Raw genomic sequence first — 21,554 nt, 5'->3', positions numbered from 1 at the left:
CAGTGGGAATCTGCTCTCAGAGCATTCTCCTGCCTCGGACGGCCAACAAGTTGTGAGGATGCAGCTGCTAATGAGGGCTGGCAGGGCAGGAGGTTATCTTTGCCTGCCTGGGAGTTCCTGCTCTGCAGAGAGAGGCTGATGCTCCTTTGGGCTCCTTCTCAGGGGCTTTTCCCTTTCCAGTCCATTACAGGTGACAGAGCTGATGAGGAGCCTGTCTGTCACCATCATCCCCAGGGGGAGAATCTTCACCCCCCCTGTGCTCACACACAGCCTCTGCCCACGGTTCTCAGATTGTTCACCAGGAGAGGGGGAGCTCCCCTGGGAGCTGGATCACAGCTGGATCACAGCTGGATCACAGCTGGATCACAGCTTCACAGCCCTGCCAAACCCTGCCCCACACCCCCTCTCCTGGCACTGCTCTAGGACAAACCTTTTCCCAAGTGCTTGGTGCTCCAAAGAAATCCCTGCCCATCATTTTCTGAGTGGGTCCAAAGAAGAATTGTGTTGTGAACAGCTCTGCCCACTGCCTGGGGAAAGATCCCCAACAGTCCAGCAAAGATTGCCCTGGATCCATCACCCTGGAAGGAAAAATGGAAGCAAACCCCTGACAGCTGGGGTCAGCGGGGAGTTATTTTGTGCTGCCACATGTGGGGCATTTACAGCTCTTTCATTTACAGAAATGCACATTTATAACCCAGCCAAAGTCAGGCTGCACTGCTGCTGGGAACTGCTGCAGCAGAGAAGGGAAAGGGAGCTCTGCATAGGATCCGTCTGCAGTCAGGGGGGACCTGCCAGGATAATCCACCAGGATCTGGGTGGCAAAGTGACCTGGCTGTGGCCACAGGGATTCTGCAGCAGAGCAGGGATGGACTGGGGTGGGTTTGCATCCCAAGGCATTGATCTGAACTACTACAGCAGCAATAACATATTTGGATTTCACTGCTAATAAATGTGTGTGCTGTTCACACCCCCACCTTTTCACTTCCCAATCTGAGCTGGCCTTCTGTACCTTTGCCAGAGCCCCAGTGCTGCTTCCCAGTGCCCATTTATGAGGTATAAAGGCAAGACAAACAAAATACCCGTATGTGTGTGTATCTCTATTTGTTTAAGTATTCTCCCAAATCCCACTTATGGAGCTTCCCTGTCTCTGGCTCCATAATACCCCCTTTTCCCCTTCCTATATAAATTCTAACTCAGTTTATTACAGTTTTCTGTCTGATATTCCAAAAATTATTTTTCTAGGGTTAATCCCTAACCCCCAGCAATACCACTGGGAGAGCTGTATGGCAGGCTTGAAATAGTTACTACTTGGAGCAAGCAGCCTTTTCAAGTCTTTACTTATAATTCACGGATTGGAGAAGCTGGAGCACCAATTTTTGAGTATAATGCATGACTCTGCTGTAGTTGTGTCTGACAGACCTGTGCTAATTACTCTGTGTGGGTTTGATGGAGAGCCAAAAATGGGTTGTAGAAGAATGTGAATCACTAAAACTCAGGTCCCTGAAGTCAAAAGTAAAACAAATAGGGAGAGATCATTATCTGAGGCAGAGCCTTGCTTGCTGTGTACAGAAAAAAAAGCCATTCCCATGTTTTGTGCTTCTTTTTTCTCCTCCTTTAGATCCAAGTAATATTTCTGCCTGTATTTGGAAAAACCCTAATTTTTTATAGTTGGTGTAGATGGTGCATTTATCCTGTTCTATCCCATTTTCCTCCTCTTTGGAAGGCTGTAGCTGGACTTTGTGTGGCCTTAAAAGAGTGACTTAACCTTCTTGTGCATCAGCTTAGTAATTTGTAAAAGGAATATTATAATAATAGACGCCCCTAGGGGCTCTCCCAGGTTTCAATAATTAATGGGGCTAAAGCAGTTGGTGAGCCTCAGATTAAAGGTGCTAAATAAAGGCATTAAATCCATATTTTTTACTCCAGATAAAGCAAAGCATCAGAGTGGGAAGTGTTGCTTTAAAGCTGGGAGTTGCTGTGAGCCTCGTAGTGTATTTTAATTTCCAGTCTCCAAATTCAGCAGAGCTCTGAAATCCATTTTTAATTTTGCAATGCCCATTTTTTTCCCCACAGCTGAGGGCTCCCAATCTGAGGAGCTGTTTGAGCCAGGCCCTGGAAGAGCAGAGGTAGAAGAGTGCGTGTCTGTGTGTCCATCCCTCTGTACGTGTGACCTCAGCCACAGCATCCTTGCCACGGGAAAGCCACGGGAATATGGGAACCAGGACAAAATGCAAATCAATAAATGGAGAAGGAGAGAAACCACAAGCTGTGCATTTCCAGGGAGGTTCTGTGGGATGGATGGAGGCTGCTGAGCATGACCTAATGCCGCAGGAAAAATCAGCAACCACCGACCTCAGCATCCAGGCAGCCCGAATATTGAACCAGAGGTCCTTGAGTAATTGTCCTTTCTTCACTCTGGGGGTGAAAAGGGTACATTAGACATTCACCAGCAGCAAATGGCAGCTGACATCTCTTTAAGTGAAAGTCAGCTTGGAATTTTTTTTAATGGCCGAGCATAAATCTTTTAAATTATAAATCAATAAATAGTTAATTCAATAATAGGAATCTTTTAAATATTTAATGAGTCATATGCAGAATGGCTCTATAACTGGATGTTGATGGAACTGTGTCAAAGGAATTTGAATCAAACTTTTCTAAACTCCCTGTATTAAAACAGTTATTGATTCAAACATAAACTATGAAGACTCTGGCAAAAGTCAGGGGGGGCTGGAGGGGCTTAGAATACATTTCCCCATCCAAGAAAATGTGAAGCCAACAGCTTATTTTTAATGATGGATTCTGGGGTTTTCAGATTGTATTAATTCTCCAACTACAAAAATGAGAAAGACCCTATACAGACAAGATTTCACACGTGTATATTCATTAAAATTCTGGTTTAATGACAGCTGTGCTCTGAAATAAAGGCTGGGGCAGCCTGGCTCTGGTTAAAGGGTGCTGTAAGCAGCACTGACAGGGGCACCATGAACCATCTCCACTGGAAACTGCCCAATGTTTGTATTTATTTACCAGGCTTTTCAGGCGAAAGATAGTGGGAGTTGTACCTATAGACACCAGACCTGAGTTTGTTCCTTCAAGGTCTGCAGTCAGTGTTCACTTATCAAATATGTGCTGCTGTAACTCAACACTTCCCTTAATTACCCTCAATTGAGGGCGTTTTGTGCATAATCCTCAGATCACATCCAGCACTCTGTTATTGCACAGCAGAGGTGGCATCTTCACATCTGCTACAGCCCCACCTTGGCTTCCCAAATAACAAACGAGCTCAGTGCTCAACTCCTTCCAGGCCAAATGGGGAGAGGATGGTGCTGAGAACAGCGTGAAGGAGCTTCTCCAGTGGGGAAAGGAAGGGAGGGAGGGAAGGGAGGGAAGGGAGGGAAGGGAGGGAGGGAGGGAGGGAGGGAAAGGAGGAAACGAGGGAGGGAGGGAGGGAGGAAACGAGGGAGGGAGGGAGGGAGGGAGGAGCTGGGATTGATTTTGCGGTGTGGCTGAATCCCAGGTAAATTCTGAAGGTGTTCAATGGGCATTCAGTGCTGCAGATTCTAGAAACAGGTCCTGATGTTTGAGGAACAAAAAGGGCTTTGCTCATAGAATCATGGAATTATTAAGATTGGGAAAGACCTCTAAGATCATCAAGTCCAACCATCAAGTTTGGACCTTAACCCAAGGCTTATTCAGTATTTCAGGAACTTCCTGCCTTGACACCACTCAGCAATAATAACAGGTGAGTCTCCACTCCTGTTCCAAAACCAGCAATGAATGCACTTGATTTTGCCTCCTGAAATAAAGAAACAATGAAATGTGGTGTCAGAAACTCCTCATTACTATACCCTGCAACCATTATAAAGTGGTTTGTGTCCCAAGCAGCCATAGCCTGACTGCTCAGGATGGTCTCACTGCCCTTCAGGGCTGTCAGAACCAGCCCAAACCCAGGCTGAGCATCACCTGTAGCAGGATCAGCTGTTCCCTCTTCCTGTGCATCTGTAATCAATTGCAGTTGGTTCAATATTTGTAGGAGATTAGTGTTTCATTTGTATTCTGCACACCTCTGCTTTCTCCTCTCTCCCTGGGTGTATAAATATACCTCCAGAAAAGCTGCCTGCATATCCTTGTTGGTTTTTTTCCTCCCTGAGATGACAGATACTGTAACAATGGCAGTAGATTAATATCTCCTTAATCAGCCAAATGAACATGACATACAAGGGTGACAGCTCAATTTGCTGCTAACAGATTGTGCCTATCACAGCCCTTCCATTCCAAGTGATGGTTATTTCTGGAAGAGATCACATGGTGAGGGGAGGACCTCACAGCTCAGAGGCTCCCATTAAATACATCAAGCACCTCATAGGTGTTACTCAGCCTCCTGTCAGGACACTGCCTGTGTGGGGAATGAAATGAGCCTTGACACAGACACTGGCCCTGTTGTTGGCTCCCTCTCTTTATTGCCAGCTATTTTTTCTTTGCTCATGGGCTTTTTTCCTTGTTGGAGAAGCTCAGACTCTGAGCCTGATTCCTGAGGAGATGCAGAAAGAGATGTCATGGGGAGGAAGGAGTCTGGGGGAAAGCCACATATTATATCTGAGCCTCACAGCTCAGGGTTGCTTTGCAGGTGGGATTTTGGGGGGATCTGGTTGCTAATTCTAAAATTCAGCCCTCAGGGTTTAATCCAAATCTTTCTTTTCCTGCTTCTTGCAGTGTTTGAAGTGAAGGGACCACAAGAGCTGTGCAGGTTCTCCCCAGGTGCGTTCCCAGGCTCAGCCAGGTCCCTTTGTGCAGGACAACCCCTGAGCCTAGGGGGAGACTGGCACCAGGACATGGAAATCAGGCTCAGGATGTGCTTGGTGAGCCCAGTCTAGGGGTTTGCACCTCTCACCCCTGTGCTGGGGACTGGGACAGTGCCGGGGCTGTGACATTGCTGATGTGCAAATGTGTCCTGGGCACGGCAAGCACCACACCCTGGTGCTCCTGTGGGGCTGTGAAAGGACAGCACAGGTGGCATTTGGTGGCTGAACCCCAAGTGTTCTATTTCACTGTGACTTCCATCTCCTGCTTTTGTTGAGACACCCTCACAATGCTCTTCCCACCCTGATTTTGCACCCAAGTTTATAAACCACATTTGCAGGTGTCTGCCAGACCCATCCACAGGCAGGGTCTCCCCAGATCTCTCAGCAAATATCACCACTCTCCAGTTTTCTCAAGGAATGTTCTTGCACAGCTCCCAGAAGTTTGCTTCAAGACATGTTTATTTTTGAAAGATAAAATCGAATACTTTGAGTGGAAGAGGTTTCCAAGACAAAATTGACAATATATTACTGAAATAATGGCACAAAGATATATCCATATGATTGCAATTATGGAGCTAAACCCTACCCAAAGAGGCTTCTGTCATTTCCTACACTTGCCACAATTTCTGTCATATAAATGTGTTCATTATTTTTATCGTTTTTTTCTTGTTATTATTACAGGTTTTGCCATGAGAATAACTCATCAAGGTTTTATGACTAATAAATTCTCTAAATTACAGTCCAAGGATGCATTACTTTAATTTTTTCCCTTTATATTCTGTTTTTAATTGCCAGGCGATTTCCCACTTGCCTTTATTAATGACTCATTAGGCTTAAGGGGAAAGAACAGAATTTAGTCCAAGAAAGATTTTGCATCAAGTTTTGGACACTTCAAAAGGAAAGTGATACATTAAGAGAGGCAAAATCTGAGAGAGGACTTCAGATTTCAAAGGCTGAGGATATTCAAAGCAAAACAAACAAAAAAATTTTAAGAAAGATGCTGGCCAGGTATTGTTTATTAATTATTTGAACAATTATCTCTAATGAGAAATGCATCAAGATGTCTTTTTGGTTTTTGTAGGATGTAGATGCACGCATGACCTTTAATGTGTAAATGGACCTCCTGGGATCATTTCAGAGTTCTGAAGATTAAATTTAGATGTGTCCTTAAAAACCTTGTGAAATCAGGACTGGAGGGAATAAAATGCTTTGGATTACAAATTCTTTTTGTGAGCTTTGTGCTTTGCTGTCTGGTGGTGACTGGGGGCATGTGAGGGCACCTACTGGTCTCTGCTCTGGAATAAAAGGGAATGCTGCCCATTTGTGGCTTCCTGAACCCACTGTCTTTCTGGGGCTTTCAGAACCCATTGCCTATCTGGGGCTTCCTGAGCCCACTGCCTTTTTGGGGTTTGTTGGACCCACTGTCCATTTCAAATTTGCTGAACCCACTACCTATTTTAACTTTATTGAGCCCACTGCCTTTTTGGGGTTTCCTAAACCCACTGTCCATTTGGGGTTTCCTGAACCCACTGCCTATTCCAATACTGCCAGAAATGGGCTCCAAGGGTGCTGCCATGGGATCTCTGTCAGCAAATTCCATCTGTGAAAATGCCTTTGTGCCAGGGATGGGTTTTCAACTCTGCATGTAAAATGCCCAAAACTTCCACAGGGATATGAGCTTTGGCTTTGGGTTTAGGTATTGGAGAGATGTGAACCCCGAGTAAAATTTTAGCCATAATTCCAACTGTATAAAGCAGTTTTTTAGGTGCTCCTAGAGAACTGGTCTGCTTGGATCAGGTCTTGAGTGGTGCTCTCCCTGCCTTGCAGCCTGTGCCCATTTCACACTCCTGCACAAACCCCCATACACCACATAATTCCACAGGTTCCTGCTTAAATTTGGTCAGGATGTTGTCCTGGGGAACCTTCCTTGTTCCCTTCCTTCACCTTGATGGAATTTTTCAACTGGTCATGCATTTTAAGGTCACTCATTGTCATGGATTCCCCTTTTCTGGAGCATTTCAGTGGTTAACAGGCAGATTCCAGCACCCTCTTCCCTGCATTTGGCACTGGAGAAGCCAGGAGAGGGTTTAGGAAGCTGGGGAATCCCTTTCCCAACTGCCTCATCATTCTGCTCAGCTTGTTCCTGGCGAGGCTCTGCCCAGCCTTAGCCTAGCCTGTGGAATTCCTCCTGTCCCCTTTTGTTTTGGATGCTTCCAGGGAAGAATATCCAGCTCTCACATTTCCCAGTGCTGCCTTGGCTCTCCCAGTTCAAGCTTTCCCAGTGCTGCAGGAGGCCTTGAAGGCAGCTGAGTTCTTTATTCTGCTGTCCAAATCAGAGATTCTGCTTCCATTTTACACAGATTTCGAAGCTGATCCCAGGTTTCTGCTGAAGTGGGGAGTGACAGTGAATCCCAGGGTGCTGCTATCCCAGGAATGACAGAAAATCCCAGGGTGCTGCTATCCCAGGAATGACAGAAAATCCCAGGGTGCTGCTGTCCCAGGAATGACAGAAAATCCCAGGGTGCTGCTGTCCCAGGAATGACAGAAAATCCCAGGGTGCTGCTATCCCAGGTAATCCAAGATACCATGAGTGAGTAGGGCCGGAGGAGCAGATTTCAGGTAGAAAACTGGATAACAAAAACTGATAAAAACCACAAATATAGTGCAGAATAAATTTCAGAATATTTAGGAAAGTAGGAAATCTTGCTGGTGATGCAATTAAACCCCTTAATATTTATAGACATTATTTGTTTGGGGACAGGGATTTGGCTGTGCTGGGCCCTCTATGAAGTCACCAAGTTTGTCATGCTCAGGACATGTCCCCACGTGCGCTGGCAGAGCTCAGCTGCTGCACTACCAGCCCTGTACTGCTTAAAGATTTTCAGGAAACCCTAAAGAGTGAGTAAAATCCCACTGCTACAGAGGCAGAAAAAGGAGTTTACACTGTGAGTACCATCGCAGCCGCTCTAGAGGGAGGTAGAGCGCCACTGCTCTAGGAATCATTCCTGGATTGTGTGAGCAGCACAATCAGCAGCAACGAAAAGGAAAAAGCTCTTTGTCAAGCGTGTTTCAGGTGGCAGCACAGGTTATGCCAGTGGCAAAGTCCTTAAATATTCACCTCCATCACTGGCTCAGCATGATTTTGCAGCCCAGCACTTTCCCTGCGATTGCAGCTCCCCAATTGCAGCCCTTGGAGGGCAGGACCAGGGGGTGCTTTGGGAAGCTGGTGCTGAATTTTGGGCTAATCAGGACTGAAAGTCATAACAAAGTGGTGCCAGTGCTCACATCTGGGATCCCAGGATGGGGCATAATTATATCACACGTGTGAGGATTATTGAAATGCTCTCCTCGATATTTCTCCTTCCTCTTCTGACCAGGAGCAGTTGGCTGGGAGTGTCTTCCCACATGGACTCAGTGATTCCATCAGGTGCTTTCTTGGGCTTCACCCGCAGAATCATAAATTTTCAGAGTTGCCACCTGTGTTCAATGTGAGATAAAATCCAGCCTCGCTGGAGCTGATGATCTTCAGCTGAAGCTTGCAGGAAATCTCTTCTGCAACATTTTTGATTGTGTTATCTTTAAACTGTCACAACAACCCCGTTAGTAAATAGATTTTAATCAATATCCAGCTTTTTAATGTATTTGCATGCCTGCTGAAACCTTGTGCATTATTAAAAATAATTTATTGAATATTAGGCTCATGCAGGACACTGCTCACTGCTGTGTGGCCATTCCGTACATCCTGTACCTGGGCAATAGGTGGAACAGGCCTGGCTCTCCTGCTCCTCAGTATCTGAGGATGATTTTAGACCTGTGTGAGAAAAGCTGAAATGCAGTTCACTCCAGCACACAGTGTGAAAATCTGCAACTTTTTAGCCACAAAAAATCCATCCCAGGGAATTGTGTGTCACACAAAGAGTTTGCAGAGCAAAGTTGCAGCCCCAGTCAGACTCCTGAAACTTTTGCCTGTGTGTTTGCAGGCCACGGTTTCCCTCTGGTAACTCAAGTCCTAAAGTGCATTAACTGTTTAAAGCCAATTTCGTTGCAGTTAAAATTGAATATGACTGTTAGTCTAGAAAATATGGCCTATTTCCTTTTACTAGTTAGCTTTTAAAGGTGTTTTACAATTCAAATGAGCCATGCAATTAAAGGTGACATTGCCAAAGCTGGACAGACTAAAATTAGACATTCCTGCTGTGTGTTAGAGCTCGGCCCACATTTAGATCATGCTGTCTTTGGGCTGTACCTGTCTGCTCCAATCTTGTGAGTCAACAGGACACTGAAATGTTCCAGAATCCTGGTGTGTTGTTCTATTCTTTCTGTCTTCCAGGATTACCTGATCCTTTAGGGCTCCAAGCACACTCACACACAACAATATACAATATTTTAGCTGTTTTTTTGTTTTTGTTTTTTTTTTTTTAAATGGTTTTTGCACTGCCTCGACCACCACAAACCCATAATTAGGAACAAGCTCTGCCACAAATCCCTAAATTCTGCATGCCAGAGTGGGCAGCAAGGTCTGTGTGTGCTTCTGACCTGATAAACAAGGGCTGAAGGGAGCTGCCAGGCTCAGGGACAGTCACTTACTCCTGCTTTGATCTGTAGTAGCCTCAGTGTAACCCCTGAGTTACAAGGGTGTTGAAAGAAGAGTCTCTTTCCATGGGTGAGATCTGGAGGAGCCTGGGGGGTATCTGGCAGCAAGAGGGCCTGGAATCCCTGACATCCCACCTTCTAAACACCCCAGAGCATTCATTAATTAATATGTAATTACACCGTCCCTGGGTAATGAGTGATGCGATTGCCATCAACAATTAGAGCTGTGCAGGATTCTGTCCCCACAGTTAGGGGACAACAGTGTGAGGACTCCTGAACTCTCCAGGAAATTCCAAAGAAGTGAGGGATATCCCCCAGAAAATGCCTGTTGTTCTCTGAGCAGGGGATGTGGCCAGAGGGAAAACTCTCCCTTGTTCCAGGCTCAGCTCCCTGGGTTTCATAATGGCATTCCTTGGAATCAGTGGAGTTGTTTATGTCCCTTTCCAGCCTGGGCAGCTGAAGTGAGTTCTCTCCTATCAGTCCATCTGAATTGCCTGACATGATGCTGCTTCCTTGTAGCAGGAAGGTGAGGAAAATTAATTTGCTTCTTTCTGGGAGAGGGGACAATGGGACTGAATATTTACAGTTCCAGAGGGCTGTGTGTCCTCCTCAAAGCCAGAAATAGAAAGGATATTCAAAATCTTTGGAAGAAATGGTCAAAAAACCCAGAAGAAAACAACATAAAGTGTATTTTATGTCACCCCAGGACACCAGTACAGCTTCCTTGCAATACAAGATTATATCCCACCATACACAATAATGTAGTGTTTCTGTAGCACATTTAGGGGGTTTTACAATGTTCTGCTGAACTTCTGTATTATAAAATAGCACATAAATATGCTAAAAACTTAGTGTATTGCCTGCCTTTCTCCATGTCTCACTGCAGTGCTGAACAGGCACCGGATCCAGAATCAAGGAATCTCTAAAATTCTCTAAAAAATGAGTCAGTTTTTAAGGCACCAGCAACAAGATCCAGCCCCTTCTAGAGAAAGAGAAGTCTGAGACACTTGGAAAAGCTACATCCACTCCCTGATGCCAGAGTCAGGCCCAGCCACACAGGGATTTTCTGTAGGAGTGATTCATGAATCAGTGAATGAGGCATTTGTGAAGTTTGAAGCAGTTGCAAAAATAAAAGAAACTGGAGTACAGGTGCCTAAGGATGGAGAGAGTTTAAAACTGGGGTTGTGTCCTTAGGTATGGGGTGAATTTTCTAGTTCCAGCAGTCATGACTGGAGCTTCCCTGATACCTATTTGACTCTGAGATGATAAACCAAAAGCTTCCTGAGCTTCTCCCTGCCATCCCTGCCAGCAGGTAGAAATGTATTTCCCAACTCAGTAAACCCCCACTGTCAGGAAACAAAGTAGTTTTTAAACTTTAACGAGCAGAGTAATGGAAATGAAATGCAAAGGAAATGAGAAAAAAAAAAAAAAGAGTAGAATGTCTTTTTATTTTGGTATTCTACAGCAAAAAGTGTGTGCACTAAATAATAAATAAGCCATGCAATGTTTTTACAGTTTCTTTCATATGCGTGAATATTTAAAACATGCAAAATGTGGAATAGGCATTTACTGGGGACAAAAGCAGAGAACTGATTTTATGTACAGAGAGCAAGATGGGAAAACCAGAGAAATGCATGTTTAATGGCTTGCTGCTCACAGAAGGGAGATATTTCCAAGTGTGAACATATTTGTAGACAAACTAATCTGACAAGTCTGCTGGGGGATGATGGATTACAGCAGAATTGGCCTGGGAAGCAGAATTTTGTCGTGTGGGTGCTCGTGGTGTAAACAGTGCCTGGGGCTGGCAGCAGGGCTGGGAGTTGGGGCTGGGGTGGTACCTGAGAGCTCCTGGGTTTGCTCAGAGGATCCATGGCTGCTTTTCATCCCTTTGCTGGATTTATCTGTGTTACTCATGTTTAGGAGTTTGGTGATCCAGGAGGAGACTGAGGGGGACCTCAGGGTCTGCAGCTCCTCCTGAGGGACAGCTCCGATCTCTGCTCTGGGTCAGGACCCTAGGAACAGCTGGAGCTGTGCCAGGGCAGGTTTAGGTTGGATTTTGGGAAAGGTTCTTTTCCTAGAGGGTGCTGGGCACTGCCCAGGCTCCCCAGGGAATGGGCACAGCCCCAAGAGCTCCAGGAGCTGTCAGGGATGCCCAGGGTGGGATTTTGGGGTCTGTGAAGGGCCAGGAGCTGGATCAATGACCCTGAGGGGCCCCTCCAGCTCAGGACATTCTGTGATTCTAAATTTGAAGCTGGTAACTCTGACCCCTTAAACTGGTGTTTGAAGAGAGGCTGGGAGAGCTGGTGAGAGGCCTGGTGCAGTGCCAGGCTTTCTGCCTGCTCAGGGCCATAAAATCAGAGTATCCCCTCCAAGATAACAGGAATGACCACAAAGTCCTGTGTGAGGAGCAGAGCCCTGTCCCCAGCCCCAGAGTCCCGAGGCAGGGGAGTGCAAAGGGAGCCCTGCAGGGTCTCCTGGGGCTCTGTGAGCTCTGGGTACAACTTCTGGGTTCTGGAGCCTCTTGCCCCTGCCTGAGAGTCCCCATCCCTGGCAGTGTCCCAGACCAGGCTGACCGGGGCTTGGAGCAGCCCGGGACAGTGGGAGGTGTCCCTGCCCGTGGCAGGGGGTGGCACAGGATGATCTTTAAGGTCCCTTCCAAGCCAAACCTTCTGGGATTCTGGGATGCCTGTGCTGACCTTCCCAGGAGGGAGGAGTGACAGGTTGGGGAAGTGAGTGTAGGTTTATCAGGGACCTTCTCCAGGGCCACTTGGCTCTTTCCTTTGTGCTGGGAAGTAGCTGAAACCAGAGAAGGAGCAGCCTGTTGCTCTGACTGGCAGGGGCTCCCTGCTCACTGGCTTATGGTTTAATGCATTTTTTTTTTTTTCCTCCTGACTTTTGATTTCTTTCTGCCAACTTTATATTTTAATGCATGTTTTTATGGAAATATTTATGGTGCACATGTTGCATATAAAACACCATCATAAAGCTTTTTTGCTTCAGTCCTGTTGAAATAAATGATGTTATTATTATAATAATTTCATAGACTTATATCTGTTCTGTAATGAAAAAGACCTGTGGCTGCTTCAGCCATCAAACCAGGCAGTTTTTATAGCTTTCTGTAGCTGCAGTGACCTCATGGAGCTGCTGAAGCTTTTAAAATACTCCACTTCCCAGCAGAAGTGGGCACACAAAGCAGAAGGAGCGAGTAGAAGCAGGAGGATTGACCACAAAATCAGGATGGGCTTCACGCTGCACACAATATTTGATGGGTTTCGTTATTGCATCACTGAAAACAGGGTTATCTCCTTCAGAAAGGAGGTGCCAGGGATGCTGTCCTGGACGGATATGCTCGTCTGATGGTGAGGGATGGACCTTGGGGCTTGTCAAGGACTTTGTCCTCCATTGAGCATTTGTCCAGCACTTAAATTACAGCTCTTGTCCACCTTCAGCTCAGCAGGCTTTGGGTTTCTCAACAAGGACAGACCCAAACTCAGGTTGCAAGGGAACCAGAGGAAGAAAAAAACATCATTAAATTCATGACCATCTGCTTGTATAAGTTTATCTGTGCGTGCCTGTGCGTGCACACTCACTGGCCCTAATGACAAATTTGGAAAGGGCTAAAGCAAACAACTGCAAGGTACTGTGGGTTTGAAGAAGATTTTAAAAATTAATACTCAAACATGAAAATGCTTTATACAAGAAAGGAACCTTTTAGTAACTTCTGCCTCCTAGGAAGAAAAAAGTATAATGAATAATTCAGCCATGCACCGAGGAAACTGATTTGCTGAACACGTGGAATAAATCTGGGGGTGAACTGGTCCAGATCACCTAAATTAAGAGTTTGGAGCAGGAATGATGAGAGTAAATCATGAGGGTCTCTCTAATATTGTTGTGAGTGGTATTCTTTGTTATCACTGATGTTATTTAGGATCATGGTGCCACAGGATCCTGAGGATGCTGCTAATTGTGCATCCTTTGGGAACTCACCAGAGGAAAGTTTTTAACATTTCCAGTAGTCTGTTTATTCAGGAGATGGGCCAGGAGGGAGCATCACTCATGGGCTGGCAGCTCTGAGGTGATGGGACATGGTCAGACAGGGAGGGTCCTACAGCAGGTTCACATCAACATCCAGTTAAAAAAATAAACAGCTAGTGAAAATCACCAGAACAGCCCCAGAATTCAGCAGCTTTTGGAACTCTGTGTCCATATTAGTCTAAAGAATTTTCAATAAGATTATTTAATCTTTGGAGAGAGCACAGTCAGGTGGCCCTGGAGAAGAGGCCAGTGTTCTTTTATTTCTGTCACAGCTCAGAGACAGAATTCGTCCCCCAGTGGCTGCTGCAGTCTTCCTCAAAGCCAGGTGTGAACTGCAGCCCCATGAAAAGTGGAGAAATTAAATCCTCTGCCAGGAGAGCTTTAGGACAGGGCCCAAATTTGTTCTCTTTGGAGAGAAATGCCTCAGTTATCCCAGAATAACCCCAAGACAGTTGAGCCGGTAGTGAGTCTCTGTTACACTGCGCAGATAATACTATGAATGAAATAAAATTTAATTAAATAAATTATTTCAGAATCAATCAGTGGCATTTTGGAAGCAGCTGCACCTGCAGAAACAGCTCCTTGTTAGATCTTCTAACCAGGAGTGGAGTTCAATGGCTGAGGCAAAAACTTGAAAGCAGGGAGGGCAGAAGGGTCTCTCCAGCAGGTCAGGGTCATCCTCGGACAGGATCAAAGGGCACTAGGTGGGGGAGTTTCATGGAGAACAAAGAGTAGGGCAGGAGATGGAGCCCTAGTTAAAGTGTTTAGGGGATGGGTGGACTGAAAACTATTTTAATTTGGTATGTGCCTCCACATAAAGTGTTTTATATGTTCACAGCATTGACCCCTGATTTACTCTCCAATTTTCATAAATGTCACACTCTGGGCATTTGTTCTTGCCTTCACTGTGCTTGGGTACAGGAACTGCCAGGAGTCAAATCCCCATTTTTAGGAGGAAATCAGTCCGTGTGCTCCTAACAATCCTCTGGAGTTTTCTCCCTCCTTTGAGTGATCTGAGCTGGGTGAAGCTACCTCAGGAAGGACCTTTTGTCCCTGCAAAAGCAGCTCCAGCTTGGCTTTTCTGGGATTTCTGTGCCTCTGTGGTGCCTGCTGAAGGCCCACACTCTATTCCATCACCTCCTTTTCCTGTGGAGCTCCTCATGGGTGGGGTGAGGGGGAATTTCCAGCAGAAAGCAGCAGTGTTTCCTCACTTGTCAATGAAACCCAGGCAAAAATTCATTTTCTGCCCTCAGAGCAACTTGGGCAAGGCTGTGTGGTCCATTTGGAAGGCCAATCCCATCTCTGAATCCTGTGAGGGCACAGACTGACCCCCTTTTCTGCCATGCCATTAAAGAGCTGGGTTTTGCGTAGTGCGCTTTGGAATGAGCCCCTTGTAGGAGCAGGCTCCATAAACTTTTTATAACCCGTATTTTATAAGGTAGAATGAGCTGGTCAAAAAGAGTTTTTTCATGTGTGTGTGCACATGAATCAGACTCACGCACAGGTCAGTCAGCCTGGCAAAGTCAGCTGGACCACAGGCCCAGTGGATGTGGAAATCTCATCCAAAGGTGTGGATGAGAGGAAGAACTCTTGAGAATGGCACAGCATTGCTTAGAGAGGCACCAGGAGTGTGCAAAACCACTCTGGGCAGGACTTGGAGCAACCTGGGCTAGTGGAAGTTGTCCCTGCCCACAGCAGGGGCTGGATTGAGTTGGTCTCTAAGGTCCTTTGTGACCCAAAAGATTCCATGGTTCTATGGAATGCCAGCACCTGGTCCTGCTGACAGCCTCAGGTGAACACCAGGTGAGGTAACCTTGAGCCAGGCTCTGTAAAACCCTGGCATTTCAAACAGCTTTAGAATCTGAATTTTAAGGAGTCACAGGTTCAGCTTCCCAGGCTGGGAACATCTCCATCCTCCTCAATCCAGAGGTGACCATAAGCCTGCTGTACCTCCAGGCACAAACCCTTCACCCACCACGGTGCACTTTGATGTGTGCTAAAGGTGTGAAAACACCTTCTGACTCCACAGAGAAGACTGGAAGAATTCCATAAAGTTGTTCCTGGTGCCACAACTGTGAGACAAGAGAGAATTTTCTCCCAATATTTGGCAGCTAAAAAAAAAAAAAAGAAAAAGCCCCCAAACATCACTCTGCAACAATAATTTAGACATGGGCAGGATTTGAGGAGTTGTAAGGAATATTACCTGCCATAAAGTTTGAATGGTGTTGAATTTACAAAAAATGCCTGATGTAAAATCATACTGTCAGGAACAATTAGCCATGGTGCATAAAAAACCTCTTACAGAGATTAAACTTCCCAGATTGTTTTACAGGAAAACTTTGTGTTAATGTTACGCTTTGAATGCCTTTTGCCATGAAACATTTAAGGAACAACAGTTTATAGGCTCTGATCTTTATGGTTTGGAAGAATGAACACTCTCCTCATGTTAGGCCAAATTAATGTTTTAAATTCAGGAGAAACCCCATCATGGCATAAAAAAGGAGAGAATGTCCTGAGAAGAAAGTGGTCAAATCATTCCAAGATGTTATGGGTTTAAGGGTTTTTTTCAGCTTTTTTTCCTACGGAAAAAATTTCATGGTCCTGGGCATATGGTCAAAAAACACAGAAGTGAGATATTTTTAGACAGGCACATTTGGGATAAAATTACCCACTATGGAGTGCTCAGGGACAACCTGGTGTGTCTGTGGCACTGGGGATGGCAGAGGAACGCCCCTCCTTGCATGGATGCTGCTCCAGCACTGAGGAGAGGGTGGAAGCCTTCTCCTGCTCCTGCATTATGTCAGGCACTGTCTCCCCTGTGTCAGGGTGCATTCCCACAGGCAGGCTCAGGGGAGAACCTCTGCTCATCCCAGCACTGAGCAGAGCAGAGTTTGCCCTGGCAAAATGGGCAGGACTGAGCACAAACACACCCTGACACAACCACGGCAGGGAAAGGGGCTGAGAAAGGGGTGTCCAGGCAGGTGAGGGACTTGCCTGTCCCCTCACACCAAGGAAAGCTGCAGGAAAAGCCCCACCAATGACTGACACTGCCAGGACATGGCTGGTGCATCCCCTGTGCTCCCAGCACCTCCTGTGCAGCGCTGGTCCTGCTCCATCTCTGGTCCTGCTCCATCTCTAGTCCTGCCCCAGGTCTAGTCCTACCCTGGATCTTCTCCTGCAGCTCAGACTGACTGCAGGGATTCAGGATCCAGCTTTCCCAGCCTGGCCTGCAGTTTTTATCCAGCCCTGTCAGCACCTGCAGCCAAGGCATCCTTGGCAGCTCTGGCTGGATTCTGTTTGGCCTCACGCATCATCACCAGCCTTGCCAGTTCATTCAGGCCCGGGGTGATGATGTGTGAGGCAGAAAAAGCCCAGCCTGGCCTTCAGGTGCTGGGCACAGTCAGCACAGGGGCAGGAGAATGCTCTTTCCATTGGTCCCTGGGAGCCAGTGTGACCTGGGAATTTTTGATGCTGGAACAGGTCCTGGGCTCAGCAGGTTGAAGGTGGAGATTTTTCTTTGGTTTTCTTCTCTTTAAGGGGTGCCTTGATGGGCACATGAGTATTTTTAGGAGTGGCCTGGCATCACACTAATAAATACATCCCGAGCTGGACTGTTGCATGTGGGATTTTTGGTTCCCACCCCCCATATTAGGAGATGCAGTTCCAAAATAACTGCAACTGCCCATAGCCCTGCAAATAACCCACTGGAAACTGCAAAGCAGGAAGCAGAGCCAGGCAGGAGCATCCAGAATGCTCAAAAGTAATTTTCATTTCCATACATTTTCTGTCAGGAAAGGAAAAGCAAACCATGGAAGGTCCTGGAATATGCGCAGGTAAACACTGAGTTTGCAGAATTTCACATGTCTGGAATCATGTGCTGTTTGCTTAAACTGGCATGGGAAAAGGTTTTTTAGGATAGTGACCAAACTACCTCAGGCTTTAGTTTTGGAGATGACTGAGCTGGATTTTGGTCCCTAAATATTTCCTTGGGTTGATGGCATCACGTGGAATCACAATCCAACACATCCTCAGAGTGTGATGAGCAGAATGAATAAAACCAGGGAGATCCCCCTGGGAATCCAGGCATTTCCCTGTCTGCAGGTTCAGGTTTGCACCAGCAGGGAGGAAAGGCTGGGAAGGAAGGTGTGGATCCATGAGGAGGGCGAAAGTTTAGGGAGAATTCTCATTTCTTCTCATTTCATGTGGGGTTTGGAGGGACTCATACTGCTCAGGAATGCCAGGACCGGATCCAGAGCTGATGGATACCAACAATTTCCAGCACCTTCAGGGAAAGCTGGAATTTTTTTATTGATCCTGATGGTGTGGGATGAGCTGCAGAGCTGTATACCTGGAAAATCAACCCTGAGCCTGCCTGGAAGTGCTCCTGTTTGCTCCTTTTTCATGAGTTTATTTATAGAACCTCAAAAAACTCATCCTAAAAGGCTCCACCAGACAGGTGGGCTGCTCTGGAAGCCAAAGCACCTCAGCTGTCCTTGTGTGTTGGGCACTGTGCCTTTAAGGTGGGATTGCTCCAGAGGAAAACAGGAGTGCTCCTTTCAGCTTCAGATGATGTGATAATTGGTCAGGCCTCAGAAGCCACAGTGCTTCCTTATTCCTGCAGCTTTGATCTAAAAAGCTGTTTATTTATGTTTTATGGAACTACAAAACCTCCAGTAAACATGCCTTGTGCTTTCTTTATGTTCTACATGAATTCTGTCATGAAAACGTCAGGGAGAAATAATGAAGATCTTTATTGTGCTGCTGCTGCTGCTGCTGCTGGTGGTGTCTTCCTTTGGAAGTTGGGATGCTTTGTGTGGGATTCACGAGGGCTGCAGATGTTCTGCCTGCCGAGCAGCTGGGGGAGAAGGAGGCTTTTCCTTGTGGAATCCCAGTGGATCCAGCACCAAGGGCTCTGTGAGAAAAAAGGACTTGATATTTCCCTTTATCTTTCATATCTGGGGGTGTTGATTACAGTGGTGAGATTTGCCTCCTGTGCCTGGCTGCTGGTGAGACCTCCATGATAAAGGGTTTGATCCTGGTTTGCAACATCTGCCAGCAGACACAAAAACCCCTGGGAAAACCTGCTCAAAACCTGGAGCTCAGGTTTACCCTGAACTCCTGGGATGTTTTAGAGCATCAATAATATCCCAAATTACACAGTAGTGCTTCCCTCCACTTATATAAAATCCCACATACCATAACAGAGAATTATCAGTGTTGTTTAAACAGAGATGAGAAATAAATTTGTAAATTCAGATTGTGCTAAATTACTCCTCACTGCTGGGATCTTGTTGGTTTCTTCCTTCCTGGTGTATCCAGGCCTTTCCTCTGCGATTTGAAGAGCTCCCTTGGCTCCCTTAACTGCTGCCCCTCTAAGGAGAGATGTTTTGGGGGGTTTGCTCTGTGTCCAGTGGTTCCTGTGGAGAGTTCTCCTTTTCTGGAGCTGCTTGGGCTGGGAATTGTGGTTTTTGCTGCCTGAGCCCTGTGCACAGGGAGATTTGAGAAGGTGGAAAAGTGAGAGGGAACATTTTAGGTGTTCTTCCCAAGCCTCTGACCCAGCTCCTGCAAGAAGAAACTCTGAATATGAAAGAATTCTACTGGAAATTGGGCACTTCTGGGGCTCCTCTCCAGGAGCAGGCAGCAGCTAAACCCTCCTGTCAAAGGGATGTGTATTCCCACAAGGGTTTGGGTCCAAAAAAGCACCCCAAATGGTTTTAGAATTATTTTGTTGTGTTCATCAAATCCCTTTTTATGAATTCATGGGGTCATGGTAGAGATGTAAGAGCTGGAACACAGGCTCAGAGTAGGAGTTTTAGAAAATGAGGTGGGTGAAAAGAGAGATTCTCCATTTTGGGCTTTTGTTTGGGGACAAAACAGCTGTCAGAGTGGCCAAGAAGGGCAGAGAGTTATTTTTCTAACACCCTTCCTGAGCACCTTTGTTTACTATGGTGATTTATTTATTTCTTTTCAGACGTAAAGGACTTACCTTTTTCCACCCAGAAGAGCAGAGAGTTATCAGGAGGGCTGGTACCCCTGGCAGTCAAATAGCTCAGTCTGGCTAGGTGAGAGGAGCAGGGAGGGATTTAAACTGGGGGTTAGCAGTGAAAACAGGTGAGAATCTGGGCTAATTCACCCCCAAATCATCGTGGGTCAGCATTTCAGTAGTGTCTGTGCTGTCAGGCAGGCTTTGGTTGGTTCTTCCTCTACCAAATGTGCTCCTCATGCTTCTCTGAGTGCCACAAGTCCTTTTTGGGGTGCTGGAGGAGGGGTAGCTTGGGCCTGGGAGAGTTGCCTTGCTCTCCATTGGAAGGGAGAGCCAAGGAATAATCCCATTTTCCAGCCATCCTCATACCAACAGAGTTTGTGTGTCGTGTCTGACCTCCTGTAACAAGGTTAAACCACAGGGATCCCCTGGAGAAGTTGCCATTCATCTTTTATATGTGAAGATTTTCGAGTATAGAGAGGGGATAAACCTAATACGGTGTTTAATGGAAAAAAATTATGACACCAATAACACATCTGTGTCTGTAATTTCACAGGTTTTCTTTCTGTATATTTATATATGTATATATGTATAATTTAATATCAGCCTCAGGGTTGTGGTCTCACATGTCATCAGCTTGCAGGAAACTGGATCCTTGGCCTAAGTATCAGATGAGTTGCTAATGTTTGGAAAAAAAGCAAAAAACATGCTTTAGGTCTCTGTTTTATGGCTGTTATTGAAGTAAGAATTTGTGATTGTAACCCGAGCACTCGCCTGGCCAACATGTTTTCATTATTGTCTGGATAATTGAAAGTCCAGGCAAATTTAGATGCTGGGAGACACTGCACAAGAAGGTCTTGGAGCTCACAAGTGTTGAGGTGTCTCAAATTAAGAATGAATATATGAATATATTTCAGCATTTAATGCAAGGTTTGAAGCTTTATTTTATTCCCCAGACGTGGCTGATTAACTTGTGCTTATTTCATTTCCAGCACTCCCAGGCTGTCACCCACAGCTCTGCTCTCTTGAGCTGCACTTTGGCTTCTCAGGCTTATTTTTGCTGCAGTTCAGGATAAACAATCCATGAAAATGTTATTCCATTGTCATGGAAGGAATTCTGCTTCCCTCTTTTGGGAAGGGCTGGCAGCAAAGCCTTTCTGATCTATGGAGATGCACCTGTGGAAAGAAACTGCTGAGTCATCACCAGCCTGTAAAACCAAGTTTAGGCATTTCTGTCCACATCCCACCAGCTCTTAAGGAATTTCTGTTTGGTTTTGTTTGTTATTGCAAAAAAATGGGTGATCCTGGTTCAGTTCATGGCTAAAAAAGCCCCAGAACCTCAGTTTGTGAGCAGGAATTGATATTTACTGAAAATTCCCGGAGCTGGAAGGACAGAGGATGGGGATTTCACCCAAAAGGTGGCCCTGTGTGTCACTGAGACACGATGACAGGGGCACCTCCCTGCCACAGTCCAGGCCTATTCCTGTTCCCTGGGTAAACACAGGATTCAAATCCTCAGGATTTATGGACCCAGTGCTTTCCCCACCACATTCACCCCAGAGCTGACACACACAGAAAAAGGCAAATGAGTTTTGCATGTTAATCCCTATTAACTGGGCAGAACTGGGAAATTAAAGCCAGCAAAAAAACTTTGGGTGGCTTTGGAAAATACCTTGGGACTTCTGTGCCAGGTTTCTTGATGTTTTAATTGGATGCATGTGTATGTGCTGACAGAAAAGGGGGCTTGGTCCCTCATTAATCTTCACACTCCAGAGGCAACGGGTGGAGAGCAGCCCCCAACCCACGTGGAGCAGCCCTGCTTCGTGCTGCCTCACGGCTTGGGGGGAAAAGCCTTTGAAAACTGGGAAAAGCCAGCTCTATCTCAGGCTCTGCAAGGAACTAATTACTCACCTGGGCTCTCCCCCATCCCAGCTTCTACTCCATAAATCCCCTGAGCAGCAGACATCCACCAGCTTCTCCTCTGAATCAGGGCCTTTATGCTCTCAACTTGCTGGGGGAAGATTCATGGCTCGAGCTGCATTTAAGTATTTTTGTTATGAATAGGAACCCTTAAACATTTCCTTCTCATTTAATTTATCATTTTTTTGGGGGTCTTTCAACACCATGTACAAGCTAGAAAT

At 46.1% G+C, this 21,554-nt stretch overlaps 1 long non-coding RNA gene across 1 annotated transcript; it reads left to right on the top strand.

The window, feature by feature from the left end:
- Nucleotides 1-15,171: 15,171 nt before the first annotated feature.
- Nucleotides 15,172-19,487, top strand: LOC111938616 (uncharacterized). Its single transcript, XR_002869035.2, has 3 exons — nt 15,172-15,233; nt 17,222-17,263; nt 19,402-19,487. It is a non-coding gene; the product is annotated as an uncharacterized LOC111938616 (long non-coding RNA).
- The last annotated feature ends 2,067 nt before the right edge of the window (nt 19,488-21,554 follow it).

This window comes from Cyanistes caeruleus, chromosome 22, assembly GCF_971803275.1.
Source record: "Cyanistes caeruleus chromosome 22, bCyaCae1.hap1.1, whole genome shotgun sequence".
Taxonomy (NCBI): Eukaryota; Metazoa; Chordata; class Aves; order Passeriformes; family Paridae; genus Cyanistes; species Cyanistes caeruleus.
This window is presented reverse-complemented; position numbering and strand designations above follow the sequence as displayed.